Source organism: Rhinolophus sinicus, linkage group LG05 (genome assembly GCF_036562045.2).
Source record: "Rhinolophus sinicus isolate RSC01 linkage group LG05, ASM3656204v1, whole genome shotgun sequence".
Taxonomy (NCBI): Eukaryota; Metazoa; Chordata; class Mammalia; order Chiroptera; family Rhinolophidae; genus Rhinolophus; species Rhinolophus sinicus.
This window is the reverse complement of record NC_133755.1, coordinates 85,506,457-85,524,728: the sequence shown is the minus strand read 5'-3', so window position 1 is coordinate 85,524,728 and position 18,272 is coordinate 85,506,457. Positions and strand designations below refer to the sequence as shown.

The 18,272-nt window shown below is 45.9% G+C and overlaps 1 protein-coding gene across 2 annotated transcripts in view; it reads left to right on the top strand.

Annotated features, from left to right (window-relative positions):
• Positions 1–844: 844 nt before the first annotated feature.
• DAAM2 (dishevelled associated activator of morphogenesis 2) overlaps positions 845–18,272 on the top strand; it is a 107,565-nt gene continuing 90,137 nt past the window's right edge. For both annotated transcript variants that reach the window (XM_019751532.2, XM_019751531.2), the window contains exon 1: positions 845–981. The gene's annotated coding sequence lies outside the window, so the exon portion shown is untranslated. The remainder of the gene's footprint in view (positions 982–18,272) is intronic.

The window sequence follows — 18,272 nt, the reverse complement described above, 5'->3', positions numbered from 1 at the left end:
CACCCAGTGTGGATGCCAACTGCTTATAGCCTCCTGGGATTGTGGAGGAAACAGAGACCGTACCTTGAGGATGGTGCCAATCATGGAGGAGGCAGTTGCTCTTGACTAAGGCAATTTCCAGTCACAATCACATCTAAGGAAAAAAACATTTTAAGTAATTTTTTAAAGTATGAATAAGAGCTATTGTAAATGGCTGCTCAAACTCTGTATATAAGCAGTGAAGTAAGATGAATTGACTGGCACTGAGTTGGAAAAGCTATACAGAGGCAGGGAGTGTGGAACATAATTTTATAAAAATAAACTTTTTTTTTTTCTCTTCACGTACACACTCCCAAAGAAGAAATGGAAAAGTTGTTAGGGTGTGGACCAGGGCTTCTAATTAGCTGTTCTGTTCTGCCTGATTTATCTCCTTTCTGGCCCTAGCACCTTCGTGGGACTTACTGTCCCCTGTAGGACCCTGGGGATGGAGAGGGCATTCCCACCACTCCTGACCCCTGCAGCTGGCTCAGGCCAGGGCTTTTCGGCCCGTTGCCCCCTGGAAGAGCAAAGTGAAACCTACTGCCCAGGTCGCCACTCTTGCCTCCTTGACCCTTGCATGTTTCCAAAACAGAGGGAGCCCTGAGAAGGCTCCTTGCCAAAGTTGGAAACAGCTACCCTCATTGTCTGCCTCGCCCTGCCGGCTGCGCTCTCCCTTCCTCCCTCCCCTCCTTTCTGTCTGAAAGTGTGAAAATTACAAATCCCAAGGAACTGCAATCAGAACTCTACCTAGGGAAAATTCGGAGTATCCTTGCCATAAATATCCCGCTCCAAGACGCCTGACGTCAGAGCGGGGCGGGCGGGAGAGCGAGGCCGGAGGGGAGGGGAGGCGGCATTGGTTTCTCCGAATACAGCGGAGTCCAGAGAGAGGAGCCGGAGAGCGGCCACGAGCGCGCAGCCGGGGTTCGGGCTGCAGGGAGCGGCGCCCGCCATGGGGTCCTCGGAGTAAGTGCAGCTGACCTGCCTCTTCTGTTTCGCGTCTGTCCGTGGGGGTGGGGGCCGGGCTGGGGAGGCTTTCTGCCGGCACTTCCCCACTTTTCTCCCCCCTACTTTCTTCACAGGGCTAAAAAGGGATTGGAAAGGCAGCGGCTCCACAGGCTGCCTGTTTTGTTTCTCCAAAGTGTTTGCAGGAGCCACCGGACCCTGAGTGGGCTCCCAGGGCCTGCATGTGAGCGTGTGTGTGTGTGTGTGTGTGTGTGTGTGTGTGTGTGTGTGTGAGAGAGAGAGAGAGAGAGAGAGAGAGAGAGAGAGAGAGAGAGAGAGAGATTTGTGTGTATGTGTCTGTCGGTATTAGCACATCTGGACACAGGAAATGTCTTTGGAAAACTTTTTAAAATGTTTTTTTTTGTGTGTGTGTGGCTTTGAAATCTGATTCCTTGTTGTCATAAGTGGACAGACATAGCCGGTACCCCCCCACCTCCAAACTGACAACTTTTTGGTGGTGGTTTTTCCAGGATTAGTTTGTGCCTTCATTCTGGTGATTTAACTCTTCACCAGCCCCCAGCTCCCACTTGCACGCCTGGCCTGGGGCCATCAGGCAGGGCAGGGGAACAGGAGGTTCTTGCTCTCAGTGAGTGGCAGGGGACTTTGGGCTAGGAAAGGCGCATCTCGGGGAAAGGGGTCCTGACTTTGGAACCTCAGCACCTGTGGCCGCTGCCAGTCCCCTGCGGTGGCCCTGACATCCCCAGGCCATGGGTCTCTGACTTAAAGTGGAAGGAAGGATCTGGTCAGGAGGCAGGTAATTGTAAGGAGGATGAGGGAGAAAAGGTGGAGGTGGTTGGTGGCCAGGACACTGCATTTCTGTATCCAGTCCTGCCCCAGGAGTGGCATGAATGTGTCTGCCACATGTGCCCACGGTGGGTTCTCTGGGAGCACCACAGTGCCCCAAACAAGATGCAAGCTCATAACATAAAGAGACATGTCTGAGCTGTGGGGTGGAGGAAGGGGGGCGGTGGGGGAGAGGGAGAGAGATTTTTATCAAAATTGAACACAGATTGCTGAGGTCTGGGCTTGATTTAACTCTTCTCTCTCTGCTTTGGCCACTTTTCCACAGTTCTGTGGCAGATTTGCAAAGTTCCTGGGAAGGTGGAAAGGAAAAATCACGCCTCTCTAGGAAAGAGGCCCCGGAGGTTTTCCTTGAAGCCGACATGGGAATGAAAGCAACTTCCCATCTTTGAAAAGCTTAAAAGTTTTGTGTTTCCCCCTTCCAAGTTTGGTGTCAGCGTCTTGGATTTCTCTGAGAAGTTGGCTGATGGAGGGGATGGTTTCTCTCTGGGATGCAGAGGGGGAATTGTGTTCTCCTGAGAGTGGGAGGAAGGGGGGCACAGACCAGCAGCCCTGGATTGCCCAATGCATGGCACTGGACGTCAATAGCTGGGTTCAACAAACCAGTGACCACTAAGAGAGCCCTTTCAGCTTTGTCCTAGCCCGGTCCTCTGGTTTTGTATTTTGTAATAGAGCCAACCTACAATGTTTGGGTGGGAAGAAGATTACTGGACTCTCCCTGTGTCCTAGAAAAATGCGAGAATGAAGGGACAAGGAGGAAATCTGGATATCAAAATGGATCCACAGGAAGTTGGAGATTTGGGAAGGGTTTTAAAAATTATACAAATTGACCCCTAGGGAAATGCTATAATAGACTGAGCAGACAGCAAAGTCAGAAATAGACTCGTTTAACTTCAGGAGTACATCTTCCACTTAAGGGTAATGAAGAAGGAAATGACTTTAGTGGCAGTGTAAACACGTGTGTGTAAATCGGGGTAGCTGGGTCCCGTGAGATGCACGTGTAGGCACGTGTTGACGCGATTGTGACTGTGTCGTGATAGTCGTGTCCTTAGGGCCTGGAAGCAGATACAGCCCATTTCGCATCTGTGCTGGGAGCTGCGTATGACCCCCCATTTCTTTCTTTAAAAAAAAAAAAAAAAAAGACAACTGTGCTGTTATTGTCCTGCTGCCTGGTAGCTGCCTGCTCCGGCGCATGGCTCCCAGCTGAGTTTTCAGAGCTTTTCCTCTAGATCCTGGGATGCTGAGGGAATACTCGTGCCCCCATCAGGACAAAAAGAGGAGAGAAACTTCTCTTGGGCATTAGAACCTATAGGACAGTCAGGCGTTCGTTCGGAAAGGGGGAGGATGTGAGGGCAGGACCGGTAGGGAGGCCTGTTTTTTCTTTTGGTGAGGGTGAGGGAGGTTGAAAGACTCCTGCTTTCTCTGGGAACATATTCTCTCCCCAGTTTCCTTTCCCAACCTCCTGCCCCCAAAGTTTTGGGCACCAAACAGGTTAAACTCTCCCCCCCTCACTGAAGAGCCTTGGGTCCAGGGGTGAAGGAGAGGGTAAGCCTAAGTGCCGGTGGCCTGGAGGGCACAGAGATAATCAGTGGGGCAGAGGCTTGCTTCTTTGGTTTCAGTGGAGCCAGTGGAAGGAACGATTTTAAATGTTCTTGCTTATCCCCACTGTTTACAAACAGAAGGCTGAATACCCAGGGATGGAGGGGACCCATTGGAGGTAGACTCCCAGAAATAGCTTGTCCCAGGACAGGGCTCCTTAGGGAGAGAACTGGCCTTTCAAGTTTTTCATCATGTGGCTTTCTCCAGAGGGTCAGTGGAATCCTTGCCCTTTTGGGTTCACTCTGGGAGATATTTCACCAACTTGAGACCGGGGCCACATTCCCAGGCCACTGAAACTTGGGCTGATGCTGAAGCTTTCTCACTGCACCTTCTATCAGCTCAAGCTCTGGCCAGATCTTCAGCCATCTCTGAGATCAGAATACTTAGGGTGCATTCTCAAGCTCTCCTGAACGTCCAAAGGGCAAACACACCTGGCAGAAAAACAACTTGGAGAGTGTCCTTGGCTTTGATAGCAGATAACCCTCTAAATCTCCACAGCCAGAACCTCTGTGTTTAGGGATCCTGTGTCCTTCAGCTCTGGACTGCAAATGCAGCCTGCACAAGGGAAAGACTGCCCTGGGAGAGGACACATTACTTATTCCTGTGAGCTTCACGTGCCCTCATCTGTAAAATGAGGATAATATTTACCTCAAGAGATTTTGTTTTGTTTTTTTGTTGGTTTGTTTTTTAAAATGATACTTATGCAAAAGGACTAAAACAGAGCTAGGAATATTGTAGACTCGTAATAAATGGCCTAACATGATTCGTTGTCAGCCATCAGGAGCATGTGTGGAGAAAGGACCTCGCCCCCAACTAATTTGGTGTTTTCCATTACTGAAAGCCAGTGGGTGGAGTTTCTACGGCTCTGGTCACCTTTACTTCCTCCCTCCTGAAAAGGTGGCTCTTGGGGATTATCCATGAGCTTGCCTGGCCCATTATCCTGAAGGGTGGGAGGCAGCTCCAGGCATCCTGGATATCTGGCCTGGAAACCACTCCTGTGTGCTTGAGCTCTCTAGGGAAGGAGAAGGGCAGCAGAACAGGTTGTATGTGTCTGGTGGGGGTGGGGCAGAAAGAACAAGAACCAGATGCGTCTTGAAGAACAAGCCTGAGGTCAGAGGTTGGTTAGGCAGCCACTGCTCCTCAAGGTACTGAGGTCAGAGTAAGGGGAGAATCGGATGGGCTGTAAAGAATGGAAGCTTTAGCTCCCCATAAACATCTCTGGTGGTGGTTGTCGGGTGGGGCGGCTGCCCCCTGATTGACACACTGTCTAGGGGAGTGGGTCGTCCAAGGACTGAAGGAGCGTCTGATGCTGGAGAGAGCAGCTGCAGGTTCTCTTGGCCCATCTCAGAGCTTCTAAGTTATCTTTCAATTTGACATTTAAGACTTTGAGGATCGCATTTGTTTCTGTTTTGTTCAAGCTCCCTCTTTAAGCATGGCCTGGGATGACTTTTCAGCTTTTAAGAGGCTCAGCCAGTGGCCAACTTCTCTTGACATGACCCAGATTGGGGGTCAGTGAATTCCTCACTCCTGGCAGTGTCTGTTTCTCCAACTCTCTTCTCACATTTTTTGGTTTGTTTGTTTTTTGTTTCATTATGAGGTTATAAAACTGCGCCGTCAAGATTGCTTTGCGGAGGTGGGGGGAAGGCCTTTTCTTTGGACCTGTGTATCATGCTAGCGCTGTGCAAGGCTTATCAAACTGTGGGCATTAGCAGGTGTCGTGGGCTTCCTTCTGGGGCTTCCCTACCCACCCCCAAAGAGAAAAACCTGGGAAAATAAACTTTAAGAAGTTTGGTATCTCTCTGAATCTTGGCCAAAGAGGAACTGAGTTATTTGTAGGATGCCCCATGGTTCTAGAACCAAGTAAACCCATGTTTGAGTTCTGGCACAACTGGGTCACAAGTTGTTCAACCTCTCTAATTCTTCTTCATCTGACAAATGAGAACAATGCTTATTCTCACTTCCCAGGGTTGTTTTGAAGATGAAATGTCATGATATATATGAAGGACCTAGCAAACTGCTCAGTGTTCGGCAAAATGTTCATGGACTTTCCCTCTCTAGTTCTAAGCTCATGAAAGTACATGGGTTTGGACAATTGTCCATAAGTTGAAGTAAATAAGCCGCTTACTCAAGGCTTAACAACAGTGCTCAAAGGTCAGCTATCTGAGCCTGGAGATGGAGACCTTCAAGACAAAAGTGGGGCACAGATCAGCACTCCCCATGCCAAACAATGGCAGACCCATGTGACCCCCTATTGGAATAAAGGAAAGGCCACCCACTCATTTACCCACGAACCTGGGCTGTTAGTGAGCTCTCCATAGAGCTTGTTTGAGAAATCCGAAGCACGAAGCACTGTCTTTGTTTAAAGAGTCAAGGTCAAAACTGGACAGAGAAACCATTGGGGCCGTACCTAACATTAAAACCTAATAATAATGGTGCCATGACAACAGTACCTTACATTTGTATAACATTCTATAGTTTGAAAAGCACATGGCCTCATTTCATCACCATAACAATCCTGTGAGATTGGTATTACCCCCATTTCATGACTCATACTTTATGGGCTAAAAGACTTAGCCTAATTCACACAACAGGTAAATGGAAGAAACAGGAAATGAAGGAGGACCCAAGAAGTGGGTTGCAGCCCTTGGCTGCACATTAGAATCAGGTGGGGAGCTTGTATCAATACCTGGGCTCACCCTGGACCACTTAAATTGGGATCTCTGGAGAGTGGGGTCCAGGCATTGAGAGTTCTACAAACTTCCAAAATCTGAAGTCTAAGTTGAGAGCCATGGGTCCAAGGGGAGAGTGAAAAGTACTGTACCCAGCTTAGGACTCAGGCTATCAGGCACGGATAGAACAAACAGGCAAGACTTTGCTAGCATTTCATTTAAGCTCCGTGATCGTGGGGACTTGCGTGATTTTCCTTGTATCTCCAGAACCTTGAATAGTATTGGGCACAAGGTAGACGCTCAATAAACGTTGGGAAATGAATGAACGAACAAACTGCTGTAGATTAGGAGCCAACAATTTCAACAGCCAAATCCAGCCTGTCACCTTGTTATATAAGTCAAGTTTTATTGGAATGCAGCCATGCCATTTGTTTATATGCTGTCTATGGCCACTTTCCCACTAAAAGGGCCGAGCTGAGTGTTGGAATAGAGGCTGTGTGGCTCACAGTGCTGAAAATATTTACTCTCTGGCCCTTTAACAGAAGAAGTTGGATGGCTTCTGCTCTGGGTCTCAGACGAGAGCGGAACAATTACACGTTAGGGAGAGTTATTATTGCACAGTGGTCAACTATATGGGTTCTCGAATCAGACAAACCTGCATTTGAATCCTGGCTCTGCCACTTTCCTGTTGTGAGACCTTGCATATTATTTTACGTCTCCGAGTCTCAGTGTTCTCATCTGAAAAACACGGACGATAATAAATAAAACCTCCCTCGCAGGACATTTGCGAGGATTGTCGGCCCTTGGCCTAGGGTAAGCAGGCAACAAATGTTAACTCTCGCTATGATGGTTGTAGTTCCTTGAAATTGGCCAAATTGAATAAGAACTAACTAAATTAAAGTCAAAATCTAAACCCAGTATCACAGAATAAGGGATGTGGTGGGAAATAATAATTAGTCGGTAAGCTGGTGTCATGAACTGATATGAGGCTTCTGAGGTAAAGGGTGTCGTGTTACGACACCGCAGGGCAGGCCCCCAGATGTGTGAGTGATTTGCCCCTGTATGGCTGACTGCTGTGTCGACCAGCAATCCCCATCATTCCTCGCGGGTCAACTTAGATTTTATTGCTCTGACCCAAGTCACAAGCATGTCCTATCTCTATACCCTTGTTCATAGTTCTTTCTAACTGAAACCCTCTTCCCCAATCCTTATCTTCCTGGCCTACTTTTTCCTGCCAGGATGGCCCTTCTCCCTCAAACTCCCTTTTAAGGTTCCCTCCAATCACTCCTTCCTCCTTATTCCCATGACCTTGGCACGCAGCTCTGTCATACCAGTTAAAACATTACATTACAGTCAAGGAAGGACCGAGTCTCCATCTTGCCTTCTACGTCTTTGAAGCTCATAAAAGTCAAACTGCATTGTAGATACCTGATAGCCAAATAGTGTCAATTGGGTCCTTGATTCAATGCAGTGATACCTGAGTTAACTCTTGAGGAATGAGTAGGACTTGCTCAGGTGCTGATGGGATTGCAAGAGCAAATTCCTGTAGCCAACCAGATAGAGAAGAGCTACCCAGTTTAAAGACTTGCGTGGACCCTTTGTGTCCTCATCCCTCCACTTTGTGCTGGCTCCTGCCCTCTGGGACACCTCTCCTAGGGGGCAGCCAGGGACAGGGAAAGATGGAAGAAACTTAAAACCAACTCTTTGACTTCTTGTCAGCAGATGTGGTGAAAGTGGGGTTTTGGCTTCTCTGGGCTTTTTATGTATATGTGCCAAGATAATTGGGAGTTAGCTTGCTCTGGTCAGCTTTCATTAGCATGGTAATAGAGAGCAGTATGGTCACGAATAATAGCAAGCAGCAGATAATTCACAGAATTGCCGTTTAACTACAGAATGTGTTCCATAATTTTTATAGATTTTAGTGGTAGATTTATTTTTGGTGGCAGATGTATATTGTGTGTGGAATACAATTACAATAAAGTTCTCTTCTAATGATTAAAGGGAGGGCACAGAAAAATCCTGGCCTTGAATGAAATGTTCCCTTCTGCCAACCCCCAATGGACAATTAAGAGCTTCTTGCTAAGAGCAGAGGGAGGAGAGGGAGAAATAGTATGTTTATATAGGTCCCCATTAAGCACATGGCCACATGCCGATCATTTTAAAAAAAATGTGTTCTTTATTTGATTTTTGCAGATTATGAGAGTAATTCTTCCTTGCTTCAACAAGTGACTTAATCTCATGCAGAGGTACAAAAAGATAAATGGACAATGAATAACATCTCTACGCCTCTCCAAATCCTGGTGGCTAATGTAAATTGCCTATAGTTATATTCTCCCATATCTTTCCCTTCGTTCATACGAATACCTACAGGTGTGTATACAGGTAGAGCAGGATCTTGTTGTGTGTTTGTTTTTCACTGAAATTGGATCTAACTGTGCGCATTACTCTGCAGCATACATTTCTTCCCCTTGACTATGTGTCAAGTTCATCCCTACAAGCGATCAAGCTTTTTTGTTGTTGTTGTTGTTCTGATTTCTTTATGCTTAGACACACACAGCTCTATATATCTGAGATCACACCATTCTTATAGGGATGTTTACTTTTCCATCAGGCAGTTGTTAAATGTGGTTTCATCCCGCTGATCACCAGGTTGGGTCCCTGAGTCTGACATATCAAGCATTCATCACCCAGGAAAGCTTTGCTTTGGCTCAGTTAGTCGCGTACCAGGCCCGCTGACCTTCCTGGGGTATGACTACATGTTGTGTGTGGCCCTCGTTTGTCCCCTACAGAAGCTGTTGAGCATCAGGCCCTGTGGCTGGCCCCCACCCCCTTTTCATTACACTTAGCCTTCCTTCCTTGGGTGTCTTCAATCACTGAAAATGTGGGAAATGCAGCAGGAAACATCAAAGAAAGACTGGTACATTAAATTGGAGACCGGTCCTGACGGAGCAAAGCAGGCAGGTGTATGGATTCTACACCCTGACTGCCTGGCTGGGTCCCAGTCCTGCGTAGTGGACACTGGGTTGTGCTACCCAGACTCCCGCTCAGGACTGACTCCCAGGGGTGGGCAGTGCTGGCGGTGGTCTCTCCTCTTTGGAATTGCCTCAGCTCAAAGGTTGCCTTGCCCACAATCACTCCTGCCCATGCTCCCCTCCTGAGTCTCCTGCAACCAAGGACTGTGGGAGCGATGAAGGCCTGGACCCTCTGTCCCAATGAGGGGAAATTCTAAAGGGCCTCCCAGCTCCAGGGCTCCGCTGGGGTCCTCGCTGAGGCTGTGTGGCAGCCACACTTAGCCCTTCGCCCAGTGCTGCCTCCTACCCGTCCCTCCCTCCCTCGGGTGGTCGATTCCAAGAGCCCTTCCTAATACCCCCTGCCTGTTCCACGCATTGTGACTATTTTATATGAAATTGTTTTGGAGGAGTCCATTACTGTCTAGGTAATCCTTGGTGGCCATGGTAGAATACGAAAAAGTACTTTTTTTCTTGTGCTCTATTGTGTGTGTTTTCTAGGTGAGACCCAGCTGCTTTCTCTACAAATAGAGTTGTGTCATAATCGGGAAGACTGAGCAAATGTTTTGACTATTATTGCCAAGTTTGTATTTGCCTCTGACCCTGTCCCTGCTCCCCGTGCTAGGCTGAGGGGTGTAGGTATACCTGGGTGGCAGCCTGACTGCATGGCTTTATTGCCCACTTGCCTCTTGCTAGGGGGCTGGACAAGCTGACCTCTGGGAATTCCTCTTCATCTTACTGCTGCTTCTGCAGTGTAAAGGGGGTGATCTCAGAGGACCCTGCTGGCCTCCCGGAAGCCACCTTCCTGCCTATGTAGGTATTCACATCATGCCTGCAGATGTGACTTGTCTGCCAGATCTGATGTGTCCCTGTGGGCGTTTGTTTCTTACTAGTTTGTCCCAAGCATGGGCGGTCTTTGGCATTGTGAGTTGAACATTCCACCTTTCAGGTTATGTACGCCGATCGCCGGCCTGAGTGCCAAAGCAAAGCTTGCCTGCATGATGGATGCTCTGTGTGCCACACTCAGGGGTCTAGACTTACAGTTCAACGTCTGAACACATTCGAGGGCTTGGTGTCAACACTCCCTCCCTCACTTCCTCCCAGACACCACAGCCCCCAGCCTCAAGATTCTCTGACCTGGCAGCAAGAGAAGGGAGTGATTCCAGGTCAGTGGGGAGTTCCATCAATATTTCCACCGTGCCAGGGGCAGCTTTGAATTTAGTTGGAAGCAAATTCAGGCTTTCTGTGGACTTTGGGCAGTAGAAGGGCCAAGCCATTTTAACTCTTCTTTTTTTAATCTCCATCAATATATTTATCAGTCCATTCCCGGTCACGTGGCATTGGACTGGCAGCTGCCCAGAGACAAAGTTAGAAACTGCTTTAGCCTTTCTGAGATACGCAGTTGATAATTTACCATCACCATTACCCTGAACAGGTAAAGTTATTGAAGTCTGTGGCTGCCTAAATGGAAGCAGGGGCTGACAGACTTGATACACAGACCAGATTTCTGAGTTCTGAGTATAAGGCTGTAGTTCATAGCACAAGCCCTGGGTTCAGATTCTGGCTCCACGTTAGTTGGGTGGACTTGCACAAGTTACTTCATGTCTCTGTGCCTTAGTTTCCTCATCTGTAAAATAGGTTGTTAAGAAGAAAAAGTTGATGCATGACTTGGTAAAAAGAAAAAAAAAAGGGGAGAGAAAAGTTCTTGAAACCATGGTTGGCACATAGTAAGCACTAAAGAATGTTAGTGATGATAATGGTGATGGTGATGGAGCTGATGATGGAGAACCAGGGACCAAGTCTCATAAACTCTGTACAGTGCCTGGCGCAGAGCTGGGGCTCAACAAGGATTTATTAAATAAAATATCCCACCGCCTTTTGCTGAGTAAGTGTCTATTGCCTACTTAGTCAGTTCAACTCTCTACCAAAAAAAGAAACATGTTTTCCACTTAAAATTTTATTTTATTTTAAATTTTGAAGTTTGACATGATTCAGAAAAATACACAGTTTATAAATATATAGCTCAACGGATTTTCACAAACCAAACACATCTGTGTAACCAGCCTCTAGATCAAGAAACAGAACATTCCACAGCGCCCACCTTCCCCACCCCGAGAAGCCCCTCATGCCCCTCCTGGCTCCTACCCTTCCATGATCCTGACTCCTAACACCGTAGATTAATTTTATCTGTTCTTGAACTTCACATAAATGGAATCATACAGTGTGTACTTTTTTGCGTCTGGCTTGTTTTGCTCAGCATAAAGTTGTGTAAATATGCACTGATGTACGTTTATCCTCACTGTTATGTAGTATTCCATTAGGTGACTGTACATACTTTATTTATCCACCTTGCTGTGGATGGACATATGGGTGGTTTCCAAGTTTGGGGCTGTTGTGAACAGTCTTGCTGTGAGTATTTGCGTACTTGTCCTTGGGTGAACATATGAATATGTTTGTGTTGGTGTGTTCCTGGGAGCGGAATTGCTGGATCATTGGGAGGTACTGCCGAATGGTTCCATGAGGTGCTTGTACCGTGTTTTCCATTTTCTGTGAAGATAAAGAAGCATTTCCACCTTGGTAGTGCAGGGGCTCAAGGCCCACTAGTAGATTGGGGTTCCTGAGGTGTTCATATCCTCCGTGCTCTTTACATCTGAGAACTCACATGTTCTAGAAAGCCTGCTGGGGGAGGCATGTCCTGTATACCAGGCACTGTGTTAGGTGTTTTCACTTACATTGCTTCACCAGATCCTCACAAGTATCCCATGAGATGAGATGGGTGTTATCACCTCCTCTGACAGATGAGGAAACTAAGGTTCACAGGGGTTGCGTGACTTGCCTAAGATCATACAGGAAGAAACGTTCAGTGTCAGAATATAAAACAGATATGCTTGAATCTCAAGCTCCTGCATTTTTGGATCTGATGGTACATAGTTTTGTCATTAAGGCTAACCCTGAATAGAAGCACAGACACAGATGTGGGGGCTGTGCCCCACAACCTGTGCCAGCTGTGGGGTGGTGGCTGTGAGAAGAAGCTCTGTGAAAAAGAGCAGAAATAAGGCAACTCAATGACCTTGAGAAGCCAAATTGTTTTCCTGCCCAGGGGCTGTTGGAGAAAGTCATAAATTTCCTGGAAGGCAAGGGTGACCATGTAATTTACTGTCTAAACCAGGACTCTTTCAAGACTGAAAGGATAGGACACTGGGAAGCAGGCATACGTTGGCACTGTCCCAGGTAAACTGGGATATATACTCACCCCTGCATGTCCGAGTGGGCATGGCTCTGCTGGTTGTTGGTGGAGCTGTCCGGGTACCTTTTAACTCTTTCAGAACATGGTTTGTCAGGAGTTTGCCCTGATGAGATGGACTTCTGGTCTCTGCTGTTTATGCTAAACCAGGGGCTGACTTTCTTTTTTCCTTCTCCACACCATTCCCTGCTCAAATGTGGCTCTGACAAGGTGAGTTTCTTTTGACAGATCCGGTTACCATTGAGATTCATATGCCAACGGCCCAGGAGCTCCTGGAAGGCTAGGGCTGTGCCTTAATCACTGTGATAGGGATGGCACCTATCCAGGTGACAGACACATAGTTAGTACTCAGGGAATCCTTGTTGACTGTGTATAGCATTTATCCCCATACTCATTCATTCATTCATTCATTCATAGTTCGTAGAACAAGCTTAGTTTAGATTCTTTCCTCTTTTTCTTGTGCGATCTGACTCCTATCCCGCTGGTCCAGAAAGAAACGTCAGTTGTGTGTGTACGTGTGCGTGCATGCAAAGGACAAGGGCTAAAAGGGACCAACTTAATGAGCACCAAAAGATACTGTATCTTGGGATTTGGTGTCAGGATGTAGGTTGAAGTTTCAGCCATCCACTAATTAGCTGAACTTCCTTAGATAAGTGATTTAGCAAGTGAGCATATCTGAGCCTCGGTTTTAATCATGTGTAAAATGGAAAAGACAGTGATATGTGTGATACAGGAGTTAAATGAATCTATGATGCAGGGGTTATGAGAAGTGCTCGTTACTCTGCGAAGCGCTGTGTAATGCTTAGTTATTAATGGTTGTGGTTCAACAACTCTCTGAAAAACACTGGTGTAAGACGCTGTGTGCTGAGGCGGTTCCTGGGGAATGAATCCTGGTGAGCAAAAGTCACTCCCCTTCTGGGGCCTGAGTCTCTTAAAAGTGAGGCATACAGTGCCTACATGGTAAGCCCATGGGACTGGGAGCTTTTATTAATAAATAAGGAAGGAATCAGCAAATTCTTCAAGGCTGTAGAGATTTGATGTGGGTGTCAAAGATATGGATGCAAAGAATAATTAATTTCTCATTAAGCCCACAGCTGTATTTTCACCAGAACAACAGCAAGGAGCATTTCAGGGCTTATGTGTGTCCAGCAGTAGCTTTGATGTAGTATAGTGGCTTCTAGAGCAGTTTCTGGAGTCAAACTGCTGGGATCCAAACTCAAATTCCATTACTTACTAGAATTGTAGCCTTGGGCAAGTATTTATCCTCCCCGAGACTCAGTTTTCTTATCTGTAAAATGGTGACAGTAATAGTATCTACCCTCAAATGAGGATAAAATTAACACTTGTCCTTAAGCCAATGTTTGGGACATAGTATGTACTCAGTAAACCTTAATTATTATTATTTGCCAAATAATGTGCTTTCTATTGGAATACTAGTTACTGATGGTGCCGATGCAATAGTTAGAGGAGGAAAGATCATTTTGAGATAGTGAAAGTCAGGGAAGGCTTCATGGAAAAGAAGCATCCCGAGATATTGTTGATTTCTTTTATACCCTGAGCAAAATGATTTGATTATTTCTCTGATTACTCTGTTCTTAAAGCTCAGAAAAGAAGACTTACTATGGAAGAAATTCCTTCCCTTAAGAAACTTATGTCAGATGCCTTCTGGAACTTTGAAGTTGGATAAGATGTGGTTCCTGCCCTCATGCGTTTCCAAACAAGTTCATCCATCCTTGTGTCAGTGACAGGAGACGTTAAGATGAGTCCTCAAAATACTAACAGTGTTGTCAAGGAAGCATCTCGAAGTGAAGAACACTCTTCCATGGAGATGTTCAAAGTTGAGAAATTTGGATTCCATTTAAGAGTGTTTAGGAATGTCAGGAAGTTACAGAATCTCCTTCCAGGTTTCTGTTATTATTAGGGGAGTGATTTCATCTGTTGGGATGGTAAATATATGGTGCTTCCTGCATGAAGATGGACAAATGGTTCCGCTGGTTCCTCCAGTCCCTTGTGACATCCACATAATTGTGTGTCTTGCAGGTGAAGGGCACAATGAAAACATTCTGAACTTTTTCTAGACAATGTTGACAAGGTCTGCAAGATGTATTCCCCACATTACTCAGGGGTTGTTGGAATTTCTGCTTTCAGTGCTTCATCTCTAATGTTATGACTCATTTTTAAAAGCCAGTATGCAAAAGGAAGTCTTCCCTCTGCTTCCATCCACAGCTCTTCCTCCCTCTCCAAGTTTTCCAGTGAAGAAGTGATGAAATACCCAACATGTTCCAACTTCTATAAATTAAAAGGAAAATTCTTTTGGTTTTACAAAGCATGCAAATATAATTCTAACCGTAAAATGATGCTATAGAATAATAAACATATTAAAAGATGTTCAACGTTACTTGGAATCAGGAAAATACCATAAATTGAAATCACAGGGAGACACCATTTCATACTCATCAGATTGGCCAAAATATTATACTTATCACGTTGGATGTAGAGCCAAAGATAACTCCCATTCACTAATGATGAGAATTATATTGGTATGAACACTTTGGAGAGCAATTTGGTACTCTCTAGTAAAATTAAGATGCACTTACCCTGTTACCCAGCAATTTCACTCCTACGTAAGTCTAGATAAACTGATACATGTGAAAAGGCGATAAGTTTAGGAATATTCATTATAACATGGTTTTTAAGAGCTAGAAATGCCTGTCATCAACCAGAAGACTGCTTAAATAATTTGATATGTACATACAATGGAATACTATGGAATGCAGTAGAAAAAAAATGAATAGACTGTTCTAGTGAGGTATAATCTCAGAAACAGTATTTAGTGGAAAAAGCAAGTTGCAGAAAGATGCCATTGATGAAGTTTGAAATCAGACAAAATAGTCCTCTCTTTTATTTATACATGTTTACATGTGTAATTAAAATATAAAAACATGTTTGGAATAACCACTAAATTCAGAGAAGTAGGTTCCTGTAGGGAAGGCAGGAAGGAAGACCAGGGAGGGGCACCCAGGGCTCTATTTATATCTGTGATATTTTATTTCTTATACCCAGTGATGGATACAAAAATGTTTACTTTATTGTCTATATGTTTAGCTAGCTAAGATATTTTTAGTTTAAAAACATTAATAGTTTTATTTTTATTTATTTTTTAAAATTATAGTTTATTGGGGTGACAATGGTTAGTAAAGTTACATAGGTTTCAAGGGTACAATTCTGTAATACATCATCTATATGTCACATTGTGTGTTCACCCAGAGTCAGTTCTCCTTTTATCACCATATGTTTGATCCCCTTCACCCTCTTCTGCTATCACCCCTCCCCCACTTACCCTCTGGTAACCACTGAACTATTGTCTATGTCTATGAGTGCCATTTGCGACAACCTGGATGGATCTTGAGATTATTATGTGACGTGAAATAAGTCAGACAGGAAAAGTCGAGAATCATATGACTTCACTCATATGTGGGAGATAAAACTGAAAGCGACAAAGGAACAAGACAAACAAAGAAAGAAAAAAAATTAATAGTTTTAAACCGGCACAAACTCTCAATCACTCTGCTTTGCCCATTGGCACATCAGCAAGCCGAAGGCTGAATATGAAGCCGTGCCCATTTGCTCCAGGTCCATATGGGGAATTGCAGGTTGATGTGACCGTTCTCCAAATGTGTATATGGGACTCTATATGCACATGGTAATCACTGTTTCTGAAGTAAAAATCTTGACCTCTTTTTTTTTTTTTTTTATGATTTGTGGATTTATTGGGATCCTATTTTGATATACTGGGGCAGATACAAAATAGGGTCATAGTAATAGCAACCAAAAGCAACTCGCTGGCTCATTCTCTGTATAGTCAATTGCCAGAGCCTTCTTTCATTCCATCCCTTTCTTGGGAATTACTGGGATTTCTTGCTAGTGCTGGCAAGTGACCACAGCCATTATCCTCACATCCTTTTAATAAGGACATGGGACCAACAGTCTCACGTATTTCTCATTGCCCCAGCGTGAAAGAATTCCCCTCTCCCACCATAACCGCCTGGTTTCAATAAGGTCTCCATCCTTCTGACTTTCATCAATAAGGCTACCACTTTATTCCTCTTGCAAACATCCTGTTCTGGAGTGAGAAATTGCCTACCACTTGCTTTTACTTGACAATGTAGCCATGCTGACTTCTTCTGTGGGTGCTTATTGAAATGCAGTCGATTCAGCTCTTTTATGTGCCTTACTTTTTAGTACAGCCCCCTCTCCCTTGGAAGCTGGTCCCAGCCCAATCCAAGTGACACACACTGTGTTGGCCTTGAGTGCCCTGTTCTCTGTTGTCAGCCTCTGTCCTTGACCGAGCTCATGAACCTCAGTGCTGAGTTCTGTACCAGTGAGCCCCTTCTCTGGCCAGCGTGGTGCTCGCACTGGGGACGAAAAGCTGGGGGATGCCATTCCTCTCTGCCTCCTGCTTATTTATGTATCGTATAATTCACCTGAATTAAAAGGAAGGAGAGCACATGAAATTGGGACTTTGGGGAGCAAATTCTGGGTATATGGTTGTTCTGAGAATGTACATTGTAGCCTGTGTCAGTCAGGCTCTGGGTAGGAAACAGTTGGCACTCCCGAAAGGGTTTAAGTGGTAAGAATGTAAACGAGAGGACTCTGCAGAGAGATAAGGGACTAGAGGAGATGGTGAGACACCCAGAGATGAGCAACAGCAGGAAGCTGTTAACACTCCTACACCTGAAGGGGCAAGGGGAGGAATGGCGTTATCAGAGCGCTGTGCCAGCTGGAGTGAGGAGGAGGGACCGCTTGGCAGGAGATGTGGCCCTAGAGGAACACAGCCACGGCTCAGCAGAGAGGGGATGGGGGAATAAACGCCCTGAGGTCTCTCTCCTTCCATGTCCCGGCCACCTGCTGTTGCTGCCCACTGGGCACCGAAACCCAGGAATGTGGGTGACGCATCTGAGCGAGGTCAGTGCCCTGGGCAGAAGCATGCGGGGAAGGGCAGGGAGAGGTAGTGGAGGGGCCAGCAGAGTTTGTGCAGCTCCTGATATATTTCTATATGCATTCGTCATGTACCTGGAAAGACCAGGCATCATAAGGAGTTCCCTTTGATTCAAACTGTAATAGCTTTGGGCAATTTGGTCTCTGTTTGTGGACTGGTTGACTCCAGGAGTCTTCGGTGGATAAGCCAGGAAGGGGGTCTGGGAGGGAGAGAAACTGACATTCATGGTCATGGGTCGGGTACGTTGTTCTATGCTTCGAAAAGGAAGATGTTTTGCATGAGGCATGAGAATTGGCTATTTATCATGCTCGAAATACTCTGCAGTCCAGAGAATGGATGTGTCTACCTTAAAGAGATTGAGCTTGGTGGTCTCAGGTGCCAGGTTGAGGACTTGAGCCCTGGTCCGAGCCCAAGCCAAGTGACACACATGACATTGGTCTTAAATGCCCTGATAGGTAAGCGTGTGAAGCTGAGGATACCCTTAGCTGGAACTAAGCTTCCCAGAGTTTTCCTCCCGGCTCCACCTTTATCCACATCACTCATTACCCTCCCCTGAGGCTTACCTGAGCACATCTCACCTCCTATGAAGGCTGGGATAAATGTCAGAGAGGCAGCTGTAACTGAGTGTGCTGCGTTGTGGAGACATGGTCTCTAAACACTGTGGCAAAGTACAGAGAAAGGAGAAAATAACAAATCCACACTACGGGGGTACAGGGCCCGCCCTTGAGAATTCCCAGTTGATCCAATCTATGAATTGGGATGCACACACCCAAAATAAGGGCCACCTGCAGAGCAATATATCAAGGGAAAGTTCACAACGTACAAACAATATGTGTACTTGGCAAAGGAGGGTGGAGGAATGGAGCCATTGAAGTTGGCAAGCATTGGGGGTAGAAATGACCTGTTCTATCACATGGTCACTGTGTGACCTT